Consider the following 20,819-nt stretch of genomic DNA (forward strand, 5'->3'; position numbering starts at 1 on the left):
GATGTTAAATGGAGGACAATTTATGTCATGAGTGATGTCAAATGTATCTAGATCTTTCTATGGTAGGTGAAATGAGTTATCTTTGACAGAATACTCGTTTTGGGAGCTACGTTTGAATAAGATAAATTCCTTATTAGGATTTGGTATCTTCATAAGAATTGTAGATATGGAAGTCTAGTTTCATATCGTTCAAGAATCAACCAATATGGATAAACCTACAGTGAGATATAATTTTTCTTCTATAAACACTCATTTCCGTCACAGCATCCTACCTTACATAGATTAATTTATTTGACCTACTTAACCTCCGAATCTTAAAATATGGTCTTCATAAAAGTTGTAGGTAATGATCTTGTGGTTACTCAAAAATTTGAATCACTCAATTTGGATATTCCTATGAAAAGTTATGACCAAAATACAGAGGTTGTATCATGTTTAGGCAAAAATTGACACATCGTATACAACATTTTTAGGGGATGTTACAGATTGTCACCTTTGTGTTCTCAGAGTTGGAGACTTTATTTAGTTAATCCTTCACAAGGCTCACGATTCTAGATATTCTATCCATCCGAGCACTGCGAAGATGTATTGAGATTTGAGACAACATTAATGGTAGTGTGGTATGAAGAGAGATATAGCGGAGTATGTATCCTATTGTGTAAGTTTCCAGCAGGTTAAGGCCTAATATAGTTGGCGTTGTCGCACTCCGGTTGGTTGGTTTGAGTCTTCAAATCCTGAGCCGCACAGTACCGATTTACTTCAGTATTCCATAGCCATAGTTTGGGTTATTTAGGATAGGTTGAGGATTGCTCAAAGTAGGCACCATAGTTATGGTGATCACATGCGTCGGCCCTTGCGCTTCGAGGTAGAAGATCCAGTGTTCTTATGGGTATCTCCCTTGAAGGGCGTGATGAGATTCAGCAAGTGGAGTAAGCTTAGTCCCAGGTATATCAGGCGCTTTGAGATTCTGAGGAGAGTTGGAGAGGTTGCTTATGAATTGGCTTTGCCACCAGCATTTTCAGCTATACACCCTATTTTTCATGTTTTTTGTTGCGCTGGTACATTCCATATGAGTCTCACATGATTCAGTATGACTCTGTTGAGTTGGGTGATCGCCTGACTTTTGTTGAGGAGCCAGTTGCTATTCTATCCAGAGCTGTTCTCCAACTTCGTTCTAAGTCCATCCCTGTGATTAAGGTCTAGTGGCGCAATCATCCGATCAAGGAGGCTACATGAGAGACCGAGCAGGAGATGCGCGAGTTGTTCCCCAGCTTATTTGGCCATCTAGGTATATCCTTGTCCCTACTTTTGCGGACGAAAGATCTTTTCGTAGTGGATGTTGTAATGACCCTGAAGGTCATTTTTGGAATTTTTGTAAAATGACCATTTTACCCCTCTCTTTAGTTGTCCTGAGTCATTTCTGATTGGTACCGGGTGTTGATTTTTAGAAAATCCTATGAAAATTTAAGTTTTTGGAAATTTTGAGTTTTCATAAGTTTTAAGTATTAAAAAGTGGTATTTTGGGTCAATCAGAACTACAGGTATCGGAACGGAATTCCGTCGATTCCAGCAGCTCTAAAATATCGAAATTGGTTTAGAAGACTTTACGGAATAAGTTTTGGAGTTGTAACGAAGTTTTAAGGCCTTGAGTTGAGAAATTGAGAAATTTTAAGCCAAGGTTTGACTTTGGTAAACTTTTGGAGTTTCAATATTCGGAATGAAATTCTGATGACTCTTTTAGATTCGAGAGATGGTTTTTGGTCTAGAAGAAGTATTGGTTGAATTTTTAGAGGTCCCGAGTCTATTTTGGTATTTTGAAAGGCCTAAGTTGGTTTAGTTACAACTTTTTGAGTTTTGGGATAACGAGATCTCGAATTCAAATTCTGATGGTTCCATCAGCTCCGTATTGACAAAATTAGGCTAGTAGCACTGTTGGAATGACTATTGAGTTAATCGATACGAGTTTGGGTCATTCGGCGCTTTTAACTTTAAAATTTAGCCTATGGTTGACTTTGGTCAATATTATTGGAAAATCCACTCGAATGAAAATTCTGACAGCGCGGTTAGTTCCAGAATGTCAATTTTTGTCTAGAATGACCCTCCGTTCGCTTTTCGAGGCTTTCGGACTAATATCAAGGCCCATTGTTGAATGTGGCTTAAAATGGCTTTTGGGTATGGGATCCACTTTCTATTAAAATGATCTCGTATGGGAATTTTGAATGCGCCATTGAGTCTACAATGTCAAATTTAGTAGGGTAGCATATCTGGTTTATATTTATCGATTTCCGAACGAATTCCGAGCACCCCATCAGAGATTTTGGGATTTTCCAAAATCTGATTTTGGCAGCAGCTGGTGCAGCCCGTTTTTGGGTTTTTCTCCAACTTTAAAACCCTTTATCTTGAGTTATATAGCTCCAAATTGGTGATTCAAAAGACAAACTTGTGAGATTTTTTGTAGAGAATGCATTGGAGAGCTTGAAAACTAATTTGGAGCATTCGATTTAGGTAAAAATCATGATCTTAGTTGCATCAGTGTCCATTTTTGGAATGATTTTTTGAAGAACTTTGAGAAGTTATTTCTTGACCTATATAAATCCGATTTTGGTGATTCAAGGATCTAAATGCAATATAAGTTCGTGAGAAATCTCTTGGTGATCTTAGAAAACAAGGGGAAGTTTCGTTTGAGGTAAAAATGTGTTTTTAGTTACTCATTTAGTCTTTTTCGGAATGAAATTTTATTGAATTTTGAAAGAGTATCTTGGTCAATATAACTCCGTTTTGAGTATTCTTGAGGCTAGATTTTGGGGGTTTTTGCAAGGATCATCGTAGTGTAAGTTGTTTTTATTGAAAAGGTCTCGTTTCTTCAGAATTAGCTGATCTTGATGCTTTTATTTTTAGGTTTTTTAGTTGGAATTTATGAGTTTTGGTTGCATGCTCATCTCGTGAAATTTCTCACCCCAAATTGTGTTATAAATCTAATTTAAGAGCTCGAGGTGATGTTTGAAACTTGTTTTGAGTGGTCAAATCCGAAATTCCGTATGAAGGTCAAATCTATTTTAGACCCCAAAATTGGTCCATCTACAAAAATTATAAAATTAGTGTCTAAATGACCGTATTGACATCGTGGTTCTATTTTTGATATTCTGAGGCAGTTCGAAAGGAAAAAGCTCTGGCATAATAATTTGGAGCCCACGTGTTTAGCCTACAAGTAGGCTACGATTTACCTTTCTTTAGATCGAGATGGAATGTGTGAAAGTATGTTGAAATAGTTGGAATTTGGTTTGGGTAGTTTGATTGTATATTTTAGGTGTTAGAAATCATGCTTTTGGCTTATTATCGGGTTTTTCGGATATTTAGAAGCATGTGTATCTTGTCGCTATTTGTTAGTATTATAGGGAGAGTTGAATGAGCATGTTTTTGATATTGTGGAATATGTTAGCCTTAGTATAGGATGTAAACTTGCTCTAGATACTCCGGCGTCGCTCCGATGGACTTAGATCCCTGTAGAATGGTATATCGGGCTAGTGCCTGTTAGTTTGGCCTTAGTTAGGTGTTACCCTTGCTCTTAAAAATATCCTCATCCACAAATCGGTATAATCATGACTTTAGTGATACGTCGACAATACTAGATTTCATGATCGTTGGCTTTGGCTTTGATTCTAGTTTTGGCAGCATATTGGTTGACTCATTTGGGAAAAGATTTTTGGTACTGTTATATTCTAGTTGGGAAGTAGAATATTTGGCATCATTGGATAAATTATCTGTGAGCATTCGGGTACTAAGTCCCGGCCTCCGTTCTGAATTATCGGGGAGCATCCAGGTACTCAGCCCCAACCTCTACTGGCTTGCTAGTATGACGAGCATCCGGTTACCTAGTCTCAGCCTCGATTATTCCGATGTATTACGGCGAGCATCCGGATATCCAGTCCCGACCTTGGCCACTTAAAATATTCGAGCGAGTATCTAGGTCCCAGTCCCGGCCTTAACCACTAAGTCACCCCTAGATCGATTGACTCTTGGAGATTTTGGGTTTGGAAATGATATCGTACTTCGGCTCCTGACATCGCAGATTCTTGGTTTCTAGCCTTTGTAGTTGTAGATATTATGTGTACTCAGCGGGCTTATGGGAGTTCATTCGGGTTTTTAATTAACTTGCGCCGAGTGTCCCGGCTGGGCTTCTAGGGGCCCAGTTGGTTATAGTTAGTTGTAGTTATCATAGGTAGTGCTCTTTTCCTTTTTTGATGCTTATGTTGACTCCTATTTAGGTTATTCCTCTTTTTCATATTGTTTTTACCTTTTCTGCTCATTCGGCCTATGATGCCTATTGGGTACTTGTTGTGTTGGTACTCATACTATACTCTGCATCTACTTTTGTGATACAAGACCGAGCACCAGCTATCGCCGTGGATAGATCAAGCCTGTTGCAGTTAGCTTCGGAGACAAGCGTGAGCACTTGGCTTTTTGGATCATTCTTGTCACCTTCAGTATGGATGGCCCGTATTTTGCCTTTTGAGACTAGCTAGTTGTTGTATATATTTTTGGTCCACTTTCGAGAATTGTACTCGTATTTTATTTTGTAGTAGCTCTGTACTTTTGACTTTCAAGTTTCAGGAGGGATCTTTAGTTGTTTATATCATGTTTTGGTTTACTTCCGCTTATTCTTTCTGCCTATCTTTATAATTCGCCACTCTTGTTTAGTTTTTGCCTTCAAACCCATTACTTGAAGTTTTGGGTTGAGGGGTTGGCTTACCTACTGATAGGTTATAGTAGGCGTCATCATGACGTAAGAAATTGGGTCATAACATCCAAAGTCGTACCACTATCTAATTTCCTAGGGAGAAGAATCTTGCAGATAATTGATTCTAGGATAAATTCCCATAAAATTAATGTATCGGTTTGGAATTATTTTGATAGAAAATAAATCTCATTATATGTTCTTGATTTTTAACTGAAAGTATTTTATCAAATTTTTCTTTCATTAATTCCAAATTAATTCTCTTTTGAGGTAATTGGTGTCTGAAAGACATTTTATCATACTTATCGGTCTTTACCTCCGTGGTAGTAGAAGTGTTATCATCTTTTTGAAATTTTATCAATCTGGTAATAATATCATGAGCATAACTACAGTGACAAATCCTGGATGTTATCTTTTGCACAAATGTTGAGTAGTTTATCAGCAATTTGTTGATCGCAATTGAAATTGGCTATTTTGATTATATCAGAAACTCTAGTTTGTATATCTTTGAAGCCTTTATCGATATCTTGTAGATGATTCTTAATTTCTTCCATCTCGTGTAAGAAAATATGCTGCAATATTTTTGTTAGTACAATAATTTCAATATCAAAGGAATATTCAGAAAACAACATTTGTCATCTAATAAAGCATTTGTATTCCGATTTTGAAGGAAGATTATTGTGAATAAAGGATTTTACCTGTGTATTATCAGTTCTAAGGGTAAATCATTTAGGTAGTAGAAAATAACACTGTAACGACCCAAAAACTGAGGTTATGATGGCACACATCTCAAAACTCAACCTGATGTGTAAGCCTAAAAGTAAAACTCATACGTGACTCCTAAAGGAAAAGTCATGCCACGATTTAAATGAAAAGAAAGACAATGAAGAAATTATTCCAAAACCTGGTGTCATAAGTATAAAGAGCATCTAATACAAGGTTCGAATCTAAAGATACAACATAAGTCTCTAAATGATATAAGAGGCTAAGAAATAAAGATTGACTAGTGACGATCCAAATCCTGGGACCTCACCACTAATCTGAGAATACACAATCCGCTAGAATATCAGTTGCCACGTGAGGTACCCTGCCTATTATCTGCATCAAAAAGGGATACAGAAGTAGGGTGATTACAATCCACATGTATTCAGTAGGTTTTAGCCGACAGAGTATAGGGAATTAATCAAACCTATTAAATAAACTAAGAAACGCTTCCACCTGCATACAGAAATGTCTCACTTCGGCATTAGTACCTCCAGTTTTTATGTATAATGATGCGAGTAAAGTAAATCCATAACAATAGCTCATAATCACAATTAACCAGATAATTCAAGCATTATAAATATCAATGCAATGCAATACAATATAATGATGCAATAATGTGGTGGTACAGTGAAATCAAAACTGTCGCACAGCCTGTCGTATACACCTGCTGAGCTTTGCTACCAAGTAGGACCTATGGGGGTTTCGCAGACCATATACCTCAATCATAATATCTCATCAGCCTTTCCACCTCCTCGTGGTCAAGGGATCACAATGCATCCACTACTCTGCTGTAAAACTACCTCGGTCAGGGACTCAAGATACAAAGGTTTAAAGGTATTTCATTTTCTTTCTCAAAAAGAATTTCCATATTTCTCAACTTCCCATGTTCCATGATATGATGAATGAGGATGAATGCATCAAAACACATATGGTATGGAAGCATTATCAAATCAACATATAGTACAAGGTTCAAAGTTCTTAAAACTTAACCTACACATGATACTCACCCTCAATAAATAGAAATGGAAAGAAAATATTTCAATTTAAGTGTTCACCACTTTTCAAAAATATTTCAATATTCAGGCATGCTAAAAACCCCCGACTCAACCCCTTCAGTGGGTATCACAAGTCAAATAATATCACCAAGCCTTTCTCACAAGCAAATCATGAATTTCGTGCTCTCAAAGAAAATAAGATAACAAATACAGGCCCTACACGGGTTATGTAATACAAATAAGTCCCCACATGACAACACATTAATAAATAAGTCCCCATACGGGCAACACAATATATATAACATTCTCAAATCATACTACAACCTTATCCCAAAGTTTGTTGTTCGCGGATGATATAGTCTTGATTGACGAGACTCGCAACGGAGTTAACGACAAGCTGGAGGGCTAGAGACAGACGTTGGAGTCTAAAGGATTTAAATTGAGTAGGACCAAGAGAGAATACTTGGAGTGCAGGTTTAGAGGCCTACCGCATGAGGCTGACGGGGAAGTGAGGCTTGGTACACAGGCCATTCAAAAAAAAAAAGCTTCAAGTATCTTGGGTCTATTATACAGGAAGATGGGGATATCGACGACAATGTTTCACACCGTATTGGTGCAGGGAGGATGAAATGAAGGATAGCCTCCGGAGTGCTGTGTGATAAGAAAGTGCCACCAAAACTCAAAGGCAAGTTCTACAAAGGGTGGTTAGACCGACTCTATTGTACGGGACAAAGTGTTGGCCAATCAAGAAACTTTATGTTCAGAAGATGAAAGTCGCAGAAATGCGAATGCTGCGGTGGATGTGTAGGCACACTAGGATGGATAGAATTAGGAATGAAGATATCCGAGACAAGGTGGGAGTGGCATCGGTGGAGGACAAGATGCGGAAAGTGAGACTGAGATGGTTTGGGCATGTGAAGAGGAGAGACACAGATGCCCCAGTGCGGAGGTGTGAGAGGTTGGTTATGGATGATTTCAGAAGGGGCAAAGGGAGGCCGAAGAAGTATTGGGAAGAGATGATTAGATAAGATATGGCATAGTTGCAGTTCACCGAGGATATGACCTTATATAGGAGGCTGTGGAGGACTCAGACTAAGATAGTAGGATAGGTGGCTTATCTTTTCTCCATAGTAGTCGTAGTTTTGCTCATTTGTTTATTAACGTTTGATTTCTGCATATGATTACTACTTACATTTGTTGGTCCGGTTTACTTTGGGTATTCTATTTATCTATAGTAGTTAATGCTCCTTTCTTTTCAGTCTTTTCTACCCTGACTTTCGCGCTCTCATTATTCATATTTGTATATTGTTTTCAATATGCTTGGCTCTACTGACATATGTCTTGTTTTCCTTGTTTTTCTTCTCTTGTTCTTCTCTCTTAAGCCGAGGGTCTTTTGGAAATAGTCATCCTACCTTTCAAGGTGGGGGTTAGGTCTGCATACACTCTACCCTCTCTAGACCCCACATGGTAGGATTATACTGGGCTTCTTGTTGTTGTTGTTGTTTTTATATAATTATTGATATTAAAACTTATATATAATTAATTATTTTCATTTCTTTCTATGTAAAATATTTATTTTCATTTCTTCCTCACTTTAAACTTTTAATTTTTTTAATTCATTAATTCTTATCTTTTCACTTTTAATTATTTTTAAAACATTATTTGGATTTTTTAATAAATAATATAAAAAATTCCTTTAGTCTTAACGTTTTAATTTTTTTAATGTTTTATTTGATTTTTCCACTTATTTTCATATCCATTCAAAACTAACTTATTTTTAATACAAGGCATTTGAAATTAAACTTGAAATTAAATCAAAAGAAAATAAGAAGAATAAATAAAATCAATAGAAAAATAAAAGAGAAAAGACAATGAATGAAGGTATAAAAAAAATTAAAAAGTTTAAATACCGGGAAATTTGTTTTAAAATAAATTAAGTTTATTAACTTAATTTAAATACAAGATAAAGAAAATAAGAAGATTTAAAAATTTTAAAAAAATATTCTTTAAAAAAATTAAAAAAGAATTGTTGATGTGGCAAGTGCGTACTTGATTGAAGGTTTCATGTCAGCACAAAATGTGCATGCAAATGCGGAAAAAAATGAGTTTGAGGGAGGGGGATAATAGGATCCTAGTTAAATTAAGGTGTGTCGCTGGAATTTTGGTCATAGTTCAAGGGGGTACTTATGCAGTATCTTGAAAAGATAGTCGTACAAGCTGGTGAAACATTATACCCGACGTATATTAGCAACAACCAATAGATCTGTTAGAATCTTATTGAAAATATCTAATCATGAACATTGTAGGAAAATCTTCAAAGTTTGTGTATGATTTAAGCTAATGTTCTTAAGAATATTTCATTCAGCATAGGTGAATTTCTCACTATTCAACAAGCTCTTGTAGTATAAAACTAATAGCCAAAAACTAACAAAAAATAAGTAAGATAAAAAACCAGCATCACATAATATAGAAGGAAGAACTTTTCTTTATATCTCTCATCTCTTAAGAAGAAGAATAGTAGATTTTTTTTAATTAAATGCCTCCATTATATTGATCATTGAATAGAAAAGATATAATTTTGAGTTTGGCATCCCAAACATGATACAAGGTCATTGAGTAGAGATAGAGTGGGATTTACTCTACTCATGGGCGGCTCGATAGGGTTGGAAAAAAAGTAAGTGTCTTAGGCCTTATTTGTTTGCACTTAATGAAGATCTTAATCTTAATCATTCAAATCTTAGTCATTAAGTATGTTTGTTTTCAAGGTCTGAATCTTAGTCATTCAAATGTCAGTTATTAAGTCTATTTATTTTCAAAGTTTGAATCTTAATCATTAAGTGCGTTTGCTTTTCTTATTTTACAAACACTTAATGGGTTTGAATAGGTCTGAATGAATAAGATCTATAACAAAGTCTTAACATCATTAATATGTCTATTTAAAAATTTCTACAAATATGACAATTTATCGTCACTCCATCTACTTTCACACACCACACACAACCACTATAAATCACCACCACCTACTATCCACAACCACCATCCTTAACCCAACCCCAATTATCACAAATCACCGGCACCTATCATCTACAAACACCATCCTCAGCCCAACCACAACTACCATCAATCATAAAAATCAATTGTCATCACCATTAGAAACCAATAACAGTCATCACCACCAACCTTTATTACATTCACTAATTACTATGATAATTACCACCATTAGTCATTACTATATATCGTTAACCCCATCATCATTCACCACTGTCATTAGTTATCAATATCATTTTACTATTAATTATCAATTGCTACTAACAGTAACCATGTTAATCACTAATACCAACCACTATACCATAATACTACCCATAACCACTATCATCAGTGAACACTATCCCAAATTGACACATACAATCACCATCATTAGTCATCACCACTAATTGTCAGATAAAAAATTTAAAATACTTTATTGATATAATAGTATATCAATTCAGTATTTTACTGAGTTTTATAATTATTATTTTTGAAATAAAGACAATTTTCATACATTCAGATATTTAGAAAATAAACAGTCTTAATTATTTAATATTCAGATCTTAACGTAATATTTTAATAATTTGATGTGTATTCAGATTCAAACCTCTAAATCTTAATACACATCTTAATATTCAGATATGTATTCAGATTCATACTTCTTAATCTTAATGTACATCTTAATGTTCAGATATGCATTCAGATTTAGACGTCTTAATCTTAATGAAAACAAATGAGGCCTTAGGCCCCTTAATTTGAGGGACCTCATTTTTTTAGCAATACCAAATTATAATTTTTTTTAGAAAAAACATTAAATAAGCACTATTATAACAATGATTATTTTTTTTCATATAAAAGGAGAGAATTATTAGAAGAAGTTATGCATATCTAGATTAAAGATTAAATTATTTGATTATATGATCAATTGAAAAAACTTATTAAAAAAAATCAATTACAAATAAAATAAACAACGATGCATCTCAAAGAGCTAAAAGAACAAAATTTTTAACAAAAATATATTAATTTATTTTTAAAAAATTTAAGGTCTTCATTCAATTTTTGCCTTAGGCCACTAATATACTTAAGCCGCTCCTGACTATCTCTATTAAAGGTAACACCAAAATATTAGTCTAAGTTAGTTATATCTATCCTAACTGGACTCCATGAGGAACTTGTTGGCTTGGATCTGAAGGTTGGAAAGTCCTGTTTTTCCATCTATTATTTGGCAATATTGATGGGCTCTTTCTTTTGTCTAATAGTTTCCATCTGAAGGTTGGAACTGCTAATTCCGAAATAAATTTTATATTAAAATAGTGAAATTAATTATATATCTGTTATGAAACTATAAAATAAGAAGAAGGAGATAGTAGGAAGAAGACAAAAGACTTCGTATTCCTCTTGAATGTATATTCAGATATTTAAGAGTTAATTACAATGAAGGAAAATCCTTTTATTTATAGGGGAAAACTAACTTGGTCTCTAAGTAGGATTCCTAACTTTTCTTCCAAGGAATCAACATAATAGACATTCACTATAATACAAATATGTTTATATAACACTCTACTCCTTGGATGTTTATTTGATAGATTATTTGCCTCATTAAAACCTTACTAAAAAAATTCAGTGGAAAAAAATCTAGTGAAAGAAAAACACATATATAATAATACACATTTTGGATGCCTCAACAAAAACCTTACAAGAAGAACTTAACGGGACAAAATCTTGTGAGGAAAAAAGAGTACATCGTGTATTAACTCCCCCTAATGAGAACATCAATCTAAATGATTTAAATGTTCACATTCCAAACTTGTGCACCATCTTCTCGAAGGTTGTAGTTGGTAGAGACTTGATAAATAAATCAGTCATATTACTACTTTGAACAAATTTTTTGTACGTTGATATCACCATTCTTGAAAGCTCCTGTGTGTAGGAAAGCATTGGCGCAATATATTTCTTTCTATCTTCTTTTATGAATCTTCCCTTTAAGATCAAAGAATTCTGCAAGTTCCTCACTTCAACTTCTTTAAGAAAATAAGCTATTGCCTTTTCAAAACTCTTTGAGAGTTCCAATTCAAGTTATCAACTTGCATAACAATACAAAATATTCTTGATTGATTTAATCCATATAAGGATTATAAATAAGTTTTTCAAAAACTTGCATATGCTATCAATTTGCATCCTCAAGGGATTTTCATATCAATTTTGTCAAGTGACAACTTTCAATATTAAATGCATGACATCTTCTAGTGTCTAGATTGCAAGTCAAATAAGCTTTGCGCTTACAAAGATGCATCATTCCACTTTTCACTTGATAAATATTTCTAAGCCAACATGCTTTAATAGATCATAAAATTCAGATACTCATAATCTTTTACAATATTGCGCTATATTTTATCAAAGATATCGTCAATGATATATCATTTTGTATCGTTCACAATACTACATAACTTATTGAGATCACATCACTTCATTATTTTTCGGTACCTACCCTTCTCAAGAGGTTTCGTGAAGTGTTATGTCGTAGACTCTTCAAGAGAACATTTCCTCCTTGTTATGATCATTTTGATAATTTTCTCCTCCCCTTTTTCAAGGATCATTTTATTTAGAACGTATTGGTCTATCATGTCTCATGCACGTCATAGACTATGTCCTTTACGGACATTCAATATGAGTATTTTCACTCTTGGTTGCTTATTATCTCCCCCTTATGTTAGACAAAATAACATATATCCCAATCTATTTTGGAGAATTCATCTTTATGCATCATAGTATATTTATTAATTATATACCGCACATCAAAATTATTAGATGAAAATTATATGGTCCTTGATCATAAATCAATTGAGAGGGAAGTTGATCATAATTTATTAGTCTAATACATACAATTATTTTAGTATGCAATTTATCATGTTTCAGAATATGAAACTTTGTTCTCATAAACAATGATTGATTATTTATCTGAGGCATTTATTATTACATTAGTTTGGATATTTATCAATATTATCAAGATAAATTGTCTTGATTACATATTCTAAAAGTTGTGCTTTAAACTCAATTTGCACAAATATTTTTGCAAATGTCAAACTGAGGTTTGCAACAAACACACATATGATCATCTTGTTGATGCATCTCTTTAACATATCACATGACAAGTGAAAGCACTCATATTCACCTTTTATACTTTTCAAAAATTAGGGATTTAATCTCAATATTAGTTGATCGATCCAATCAACTCATCACGAGAACAAGTAGCATAAAGAATTCTTTAAGAATCTTCTAGTTCTTTAGTGTATGTCTATTGCTCAGTATGCACATCTTTGGAATGACCAAATCGTTCATGCCAATTACTTGCACTAGTAAACTCCAAGTTTATCATGAAATGTGTTATTTTCTTAAGTAAATTTCATATTTACTATTTCATAAGTAAATTTCAGATGTATTTCTTCTCAATTACTCTACCTCTTCTAAAGGTGAGTCGTGATCTCATCACGATAAAATGCACATTCATATTAATAAGTTTTATTTTTGCACTATCACATTCACTTCCATATTGGGTTTATTCAATCCAATCAATAGGCAATAATCACTAAATGATTAAGATGAAAAATTTGTAAATTATCAAGACAAATGGACTTAATCTGATTATCAAAAAACTGTGTCCGTAATCATATTATTTGTGCCAACAATTTTGCAAATGCCAAATTGCAAGATGACAATAGGCACACATGAGACCATCTAGAAGAAACATCTATTAGGACTATAAAGTATCTAAACAACCCACTATGTGGGTGAATACGTCCACAAACATCTCCATGTATACATTCCAAGAACACCCCGGACTCAATCTCAACTTTCGTTGGCAATGGTCTAGTCACAAATAACTTGCCTTGATAACAAGCAATACAAGAAAATTCATCATTTAAAAGAATATTTAAGTCCATCAATGGATATCCATTTAAATTTTCTATAATTGCTCTCATCATTATCAAAAATCCTCTAAGTATATCAAATTATGATAACTTCGCACCTCATTCCACATCCATGTGCAATATTCAATCACTTGTTTTCTTTCACACATATTATGCATTGCTACCACATTCACATCAAAGGATGGAGCAAATTCAATGGAATAGATTTCATGACTTTTTCATCAATGCACATTAATTTGCTTTAGTCATCATTATATCATCACTATGGTGCATTAGGACTTAAACCCAATGTCTTATCCATGTAAGGCGTGTTAGGCCATAAATCGATGGAAAACCCAACATCTTTCATCAAGGTGCACCAAGACTCAAACCTGATGTCTTACCCTCTTGGTGCGATTAGATATGAATCCGTCATCTTATCCTCTTGATGCGATTTGACATGAATCAATAGAATAATAGACTAATAAACTGCATCAAAATAGCTATTGAATACTAAACGTACACATACAACTCAAAAAGTATTGATATAAGGATAAATTAAAAGTAAGCAGATAGCTCAACTTTATATTACCTGTATGTATTGGTGATCTTTATCATCTGCCACTTTCTCATGGTTATAAACGTATATATAATTTAGTCATAACAAAACGTAAATATGAAAAATCGCCATTACTGGTGGCCATACATTGCTTGCTAACTACTGCAGGAGTTGCAATATATCTACCATGCAATATGAAATATCCAATTTACAAGAATGTTTAGAATAAAATTTATAAATATAATAATATATAAATAGTAATCTAATAGCATTTGGCATTAGCAAGATATAGGACTTTTCAATAAGAGTCGTATGCAATTTGCATGTGGATCAAAAATAATAAAACCTGCTAACCTTGATAAGGTTTCTGCCAACCTTCATAAGACACCAAATATCGAAGCACAATAATTTATACATACCTTAATCATATACGGAGAATTGATTTTATCTACATATCCTAAGGAATCATTAATTCTTTACCACTGTAACCATCCTAATTAACATAATCACTTCTCATATGTATAAGTAGAATACATACCTCCAGCAATGTTGGCTCTGTCAATCTCACAGACACTACTACTACAGTAATTGATAACGTGTTATGAAACTATATAAAACAATAAGAACAATAAAGTATGGAGAAGAGAAAAAGACTTCTTAATCCTGTTGAAAGGATATTCAAATATTTAACAGTTAATTACAATAAAGGAAAACTCTTTTATTTATAGGGGAAAATTGATTTAGTCTCATAGAATTCCTAACTTTTCTCCAAGGAATCTAGGTAATAGACCTTCACTATAATACAAATATATTTATAACAATATCATATAAAAGTGATATAACTAATTTCAAAATATATTTCACCATTATAGAGAACGACAAAGGTTTGGTCGTTTGGATGTCGTTTGTGTACAATCCTATTGATTTCAAACATCTACTTCTCAAGTCCTTCAATTACTCATTTTGTAATCTCATTTTTAAATGCTTGTAGAAGAATTAGCAAACACACTTAATTCTTAAAAATAGTAATGATTGGCACCCAATTTTGACCCTTTTTAATGGAAATTAATAATCGAGTTTCTTTAATTTTAAACAGTTTAAAATAATTACTTTTAAAAATCCAAAAATATTTTCAAGTTATTTTAAATAAATTTTGTCATTTTTTATAAATTTTGAATAATAGAATTATTTATATAATTATTATCTTTTATGAATATTTAAAAATAATCTCAAAAATATTTTACTTTTAATTGATAATTTCGTAAATTGATAGTCTATATTCTTGAATTAATTAATTTATAATTAAGTTAATTAGTTTATTTTGTTAGAATTAAGAATTTTGTTAATTAATTAGTGTTAATTCATTTTATTTAATTTTAAAATGAATTCACTAATTAATTTTAAATTCGATTAAATTTTTAACTCATCTCGATTATAATTGAAATCCATATGACTATTTCCTAATTACAAATTCAACCGCATTTTGATTCCTTTTTTAACCCTATTTTTAGACCCATCTTTAAGGGCCAAATCAGCCCATTTCCCTAAGCCCAATCTTACTCCCTTTCCTACCACCTACACGTCAACTACCACTAATCAAGCCCAACTCACTATAATATATTACTGTATAATTTACATAAATCACATAATGTAAATGATTAATTATTTTTTTCTATCATTTTTCAATTTACAAAAAATCTCATAAAAATATGATAATTCGGATACATTAATTCAGTAATTCGAATACATTAATTAGGGTTTTATGTATCAGCAGATAACATTTAAAGCATGGTACATTGAACATAGAGATAATTTATGAATTAGAATTAATATATTTGGATTATTGAATTAATATATCCAAATAAAAAAAAGGTTTTTTTATAAATTTTTTAAATAAATAAGAGTAATGAAAAATATGATAAATAAAGCAGTGTAATTAAGTAATTTTTCAATATTACAACAAGAAGAAGCCCACCAACATTGATATATAACTACACTTCAGAAACATATACAACAAAGCCAATACTTACACTAACCTACCCAAACCCTTTACACGTGGCAACCAAGCCCATTCCCACTAACCAACGTACACAACAACTAACCTATCCAATGCATTAAACCAGTACTATTCACACCACCACCACCAACCTAAAAAAAGGGTAGTCCGGTGCACTAAAGCTTTCGTTATGCGCGGGGTCCGGGGAAGGGTCTGACCACAAGGGTCTATTGTACGCAGCCTTGCCTTGCATTTCTGCCAGAAGCTGTTTCCAAGGCTTGAATCCGTGACCTCCTGATCACATGACAGCAACTTTACCGGTTAGGAAAAATTACATAAATATATTATATTAAGAAAATATTTATTATTTATAATAATAAATTTTTTACTGAATATTTATAATACATTTATCATATAATTTTAATATAATTTTAATAATATTAGCGAAAATAATTTATAAAACTCATAAATACAAATTTTATTCATAGATATTATATTTATCACACACTTTAATATACATATAATACATTGTGTCAATTTCTTACCAAAAAAATATAATATATTTTAAAACACTTATAATACATTTATAATGTATGCATAATTCATTTTTAATTCATGACAGATATATCATAATATTACTATATATTACTATAAATGATAATAAATTAAAAATATCACTAAAATCAATAATTATTTATTAAAAAATATTCTTCCTCATAATTTTTTCAATTATTTCCCACCGCACAGCCCATTCCCTTATTCCCCAAAAGCCCAATTCTTACACGCATACAATACAACATATCAGCCGACCCCTTTTTCAAAAGAACCCACAGCGTACACATACGTGTATAATACATGTATGTGTACGTTGTGGGTTCTTTTGGAAAAGTAGGAGTGTTCATGGTCTAGTTTGACTCAATTTTTGGCTAAAACTAAACCAAATCAAACCAATTAAGGAGGTTTTTTTAATATTCAAACCAAACCATTATAGTATAAATTCTATCAGTTTTGGTTTTATCGATTTTATCGGTTTTATCAGTTTGATTCATTTTTTACGGGTTGAAATAATATATTTTATAATGCAAAAAAATTGACAAACTTATTTACTACCTTCATACTGCAAATCAATAGAATTTCAAAATAAATGTCATTAACCTTTAAAGATATATGAACTCGTTCAGAGATAGTGAGAACAAAAGAAAAATATATAAGCTAAATAAGTTACCATCTAAAGTCCAAGCTAGAGCTATAAAAGAGAAGCAAATATGGTTCCAATAATAACAAACTTGAATATGTCCTGACTGCAACTATGTCTGATGTTCTTGTAAAGTATATAAGCTAAAATGATAAGCTCTAAAAAAGGGCAAAATATCAGCAACATAAATCCATAAGTTGGTGGATTGTTCAACTCCTACGGTCCACGAAGGAAATGACTTCAAAAATAAAGAATTGACAGCTTGTTTTGACTGTCCAAGTTCGATACCGAATCTGAGAAGTGGAACCACCAAAACAAAAAGAAGTCCTTCAAGAAGCATCATTTTTTTCACTATTGCATAAAGTAATTGAAGTATTCCAGCTATGGCCAATAGAAAACTTGCTACTTTACCTTTCTCCAAGTTGAAACTATTTGAAAGAAAACTAAAAGCATGGATCAGCACAGCAACATATGCAAAAATAGCCTCGAAAGAAATTACAAAATTTCCACCACGAGGAAGATAGCAATTACTGCATAGTAGTACAATCTCCACAACAACAAAATTAAGAAGGCTAGCCCATAAAAGGTTAGTTATATACATTACTTTTTTATTAATCAAGTTGAGAAAAATAACAAGGTCTTTAAATAGTCCTCCGAATGATCAACATTCAACACATAAGAACCATATACTCAACTGTCACCAGAGAAAGATCACTTAATTGCTTGCATAAAAGTGTGATTAAATACAAAAAACAAGTCAATAGCATAATCCAAAAGTACTTCAGGTGAAGCATCAGCAAAAACCTAAAAATTAATTACCAAAGAGCAAAACAGTTGCACTACGAATTTCAATTGCAACATCCAAACTAATCAATGCTCAAGATTGTGCCATCATATTCTAAAAAAAGAAAGAAGAAAGTTTAACAAAGTAGGCGTTAAAACCTTTTTAAAACATAAAAGACATATTTATAAAGAGTTAAATGTGTAAATTTATCTTTTTCAACTATCTCAAATTTCTGAATTTCTTCTAAACGATCTTCAAGCTTGCATTCTTTGGAAGTTGATCTTAACCATTATTGAGTGCAAATAAGAGCTTCTACTGTCTTTGGAGATAAAGAACTTCGATAAGAGTCAATAATCCGACCACCGGTGCTAAAAGTTGATTCAGAAGTAATAGTAGAAATATGAATAGAAGAACATCTCTTGTCATCCTAGAAATAATTGGATATTTAGCCGAAGAAACTTTTCACCAAGACAAAATATCTAACTCTTTGGTCTTTTCTAAATCATCTACCAAGGACTTCTCAAGTTCTGATTTATTTTCAGTATTGTCTTCATCTGCCAAATATTTCTCCCATTGTGATTGCCACATCTCATCACTATGCATGGTATCAATTTTATCATTCAAGCTTGTTTGACCATCAATTTTATCGGTATGAGTCCCACAAAAAAACTCATGGAGTAATCATACAAGCGACTCAAAGTATCCATCACCTTTTTCGATTTTTTGACTCCCACCAAACAACCATAAGAGTTTTTAAATAGATATTCCACACATTTCAACTTGTATTGAGGATCCAAAACAACATCAATGAATAATTTTAAAAGTACTCCAATATTTGTTAAATTTAAGCTTCATCTTTTTAGCCATGCCACTCAAAATAGAATCTTCATTACGAACATATTTGAAAATTATCTTTTGAAGATTAAAGATCTCATGGAAGAAAGAATTGGAAGTAACATATGAAGTTCCTGAGAATTTCAAAGTTACCTGGTAGAAAATCTAAAGGAACTTAATGAAAACTATAATATTCTTCCAATCATCTATCAATGGATGCCCTCCCACATTATTTGTTTCTAAACAATACTTGAGGTGCTCGTGATCATCATCATACATTCTTGAAAATGCCCTTTCAAATTTTACAGTTGTATCTAGCATCATATATGTGGAGTTCCACCTAGTCTCAATATCTAAAGTCAAAAGACCATGAGTGTCAATCTTAATCTTTTCGACAAATGACTTAAAGGAATCAAACCTTCCAGATGAGGACTTAACATATTTGATAGCATTTCATACTCGAGAAATAGACTCATTTTGTTCACGAGTCCTTCTTTCATGATCAAATTTAGAATATGAGCATTACATCTAACATGTAAGAACTCATTTTCTAAGATGCCTCCTTTCTAATCCTCAATTCTTCTCTTCAAGTGTTTAATTGCAGAATCATTAGCTGTTGCATTATCTAAGGTCACCGTGAATATGTTATCAATTTTTCAATCAAATATGCACGCCTCAATCCCCTTAGCAATTGTTTCACCCTTATGATCTGATGTTTGGAAAAAATTGAGAATTTTCTTTTTCAGATTCCACTCATCATCGATCCAATGGGCAGTGACAACCATATAAGTTAGATTTTGAAGTGATGTCCACGTATCACTAGTAACACATATACGTTGATTATGAATAAGCTTTTTAAGATTTTTTTTCTCTTCTTGATATATTTTCAAACATTGTCTAGCAACAGTCAAGCGAGAAGGTAATTAAAATCTCCTAAAACCTTCCCCTTCAACAACTTTAAAAGGTTGTTCGTCAATAATGACAAACTTAGCAATGGCTCTCTTAATCTCATTGACGTTAATCACAACCTTTTCTACAGTACATGTACTATATGCTTGTTCCCCTTTTTTAACTATCTTGATTCTTGATTGATTTCTGTCAATAATTCTAAAAGGGGAATTAGGACAAACCTCATTTAAATGTCTCCATAGCGTTGAGGTCCCATTCATACTTTCAGAAGCAAAGTTACTAGTATAGTAGTTACATTTCGCTCTTTTCTTACCCCATTTATCAAGATATTCAGTATAGTATTTCCAAACGTCGGATGTTCTCATGTCACTACTCACAAGGCTATGATTAGGATCGCAAAGAGTTGTTTGTTTCCGCTTTTTAGCATGATTGGGAGTAATATCACGAGTTTTATCACGTCAAGCTTAGGTTCCAGTAAAGTAGTTGGAGATACTTTGTTGGTTACCTCCACTAGCTCCACCTCTTTTTGAGTAGTTGTAGTTTCCATCTGAAAAAAAGTATCTGAAAATCTAAATAAATAGATAAATCCAAAATCATTAGATAAAAACTAAATCAACAGAAAAAACCTAAATCAATGAAGAAAATCTAAAATAACAGAGAAATAAAATAAGAAACACATACAAGATGAATGACTAGAGAAGCAATTCATTAAAGTAAAACTTCAAAGACACAAAAATAATTACACAAACAAAAAGTAGGGAACATACAAAAAGTAACCAAAAAAGTAAAAGAAAGAAAAAGTTATTGACTTACAGGGATTAAAACTTCTTGCACTCAATTGTTATTTTGAGAGACTGAGAGCAGAATAGAGGTCTACAGGGTTTGGGAGGAAATAAGAGGGAACTGAAAATCTAACAAGGGAAAAAATTATTTATGCTAACTATTCAGTAAGGGTTTTTTATTTTACTTTAAACGTAAATGGGCTTGGGGAATATGGACTAGACTTTTTTCTTGGAATGGTCCTAAATTATGAAGAAGTTAAAAAATAGATAAAGTTTAATAAACATATATAAATATATATAATATTTTAAATATGTACATATTTATCGGTT

The sequence above is a fragment of the Solanum dulcamara genome, chromosome 9, assembly GCF_947179165.1.
Source record: "Solanum dulcamara chromosome 9, daSolDulc1.2, whole genome shotgun sequence".
Lineage (NCBI taxonomy): Eukaryota > Viridiplantae > Streptophyta > Magnoliopsida > Solanales > Solanaceae > Solanum > Solanum dulcamara.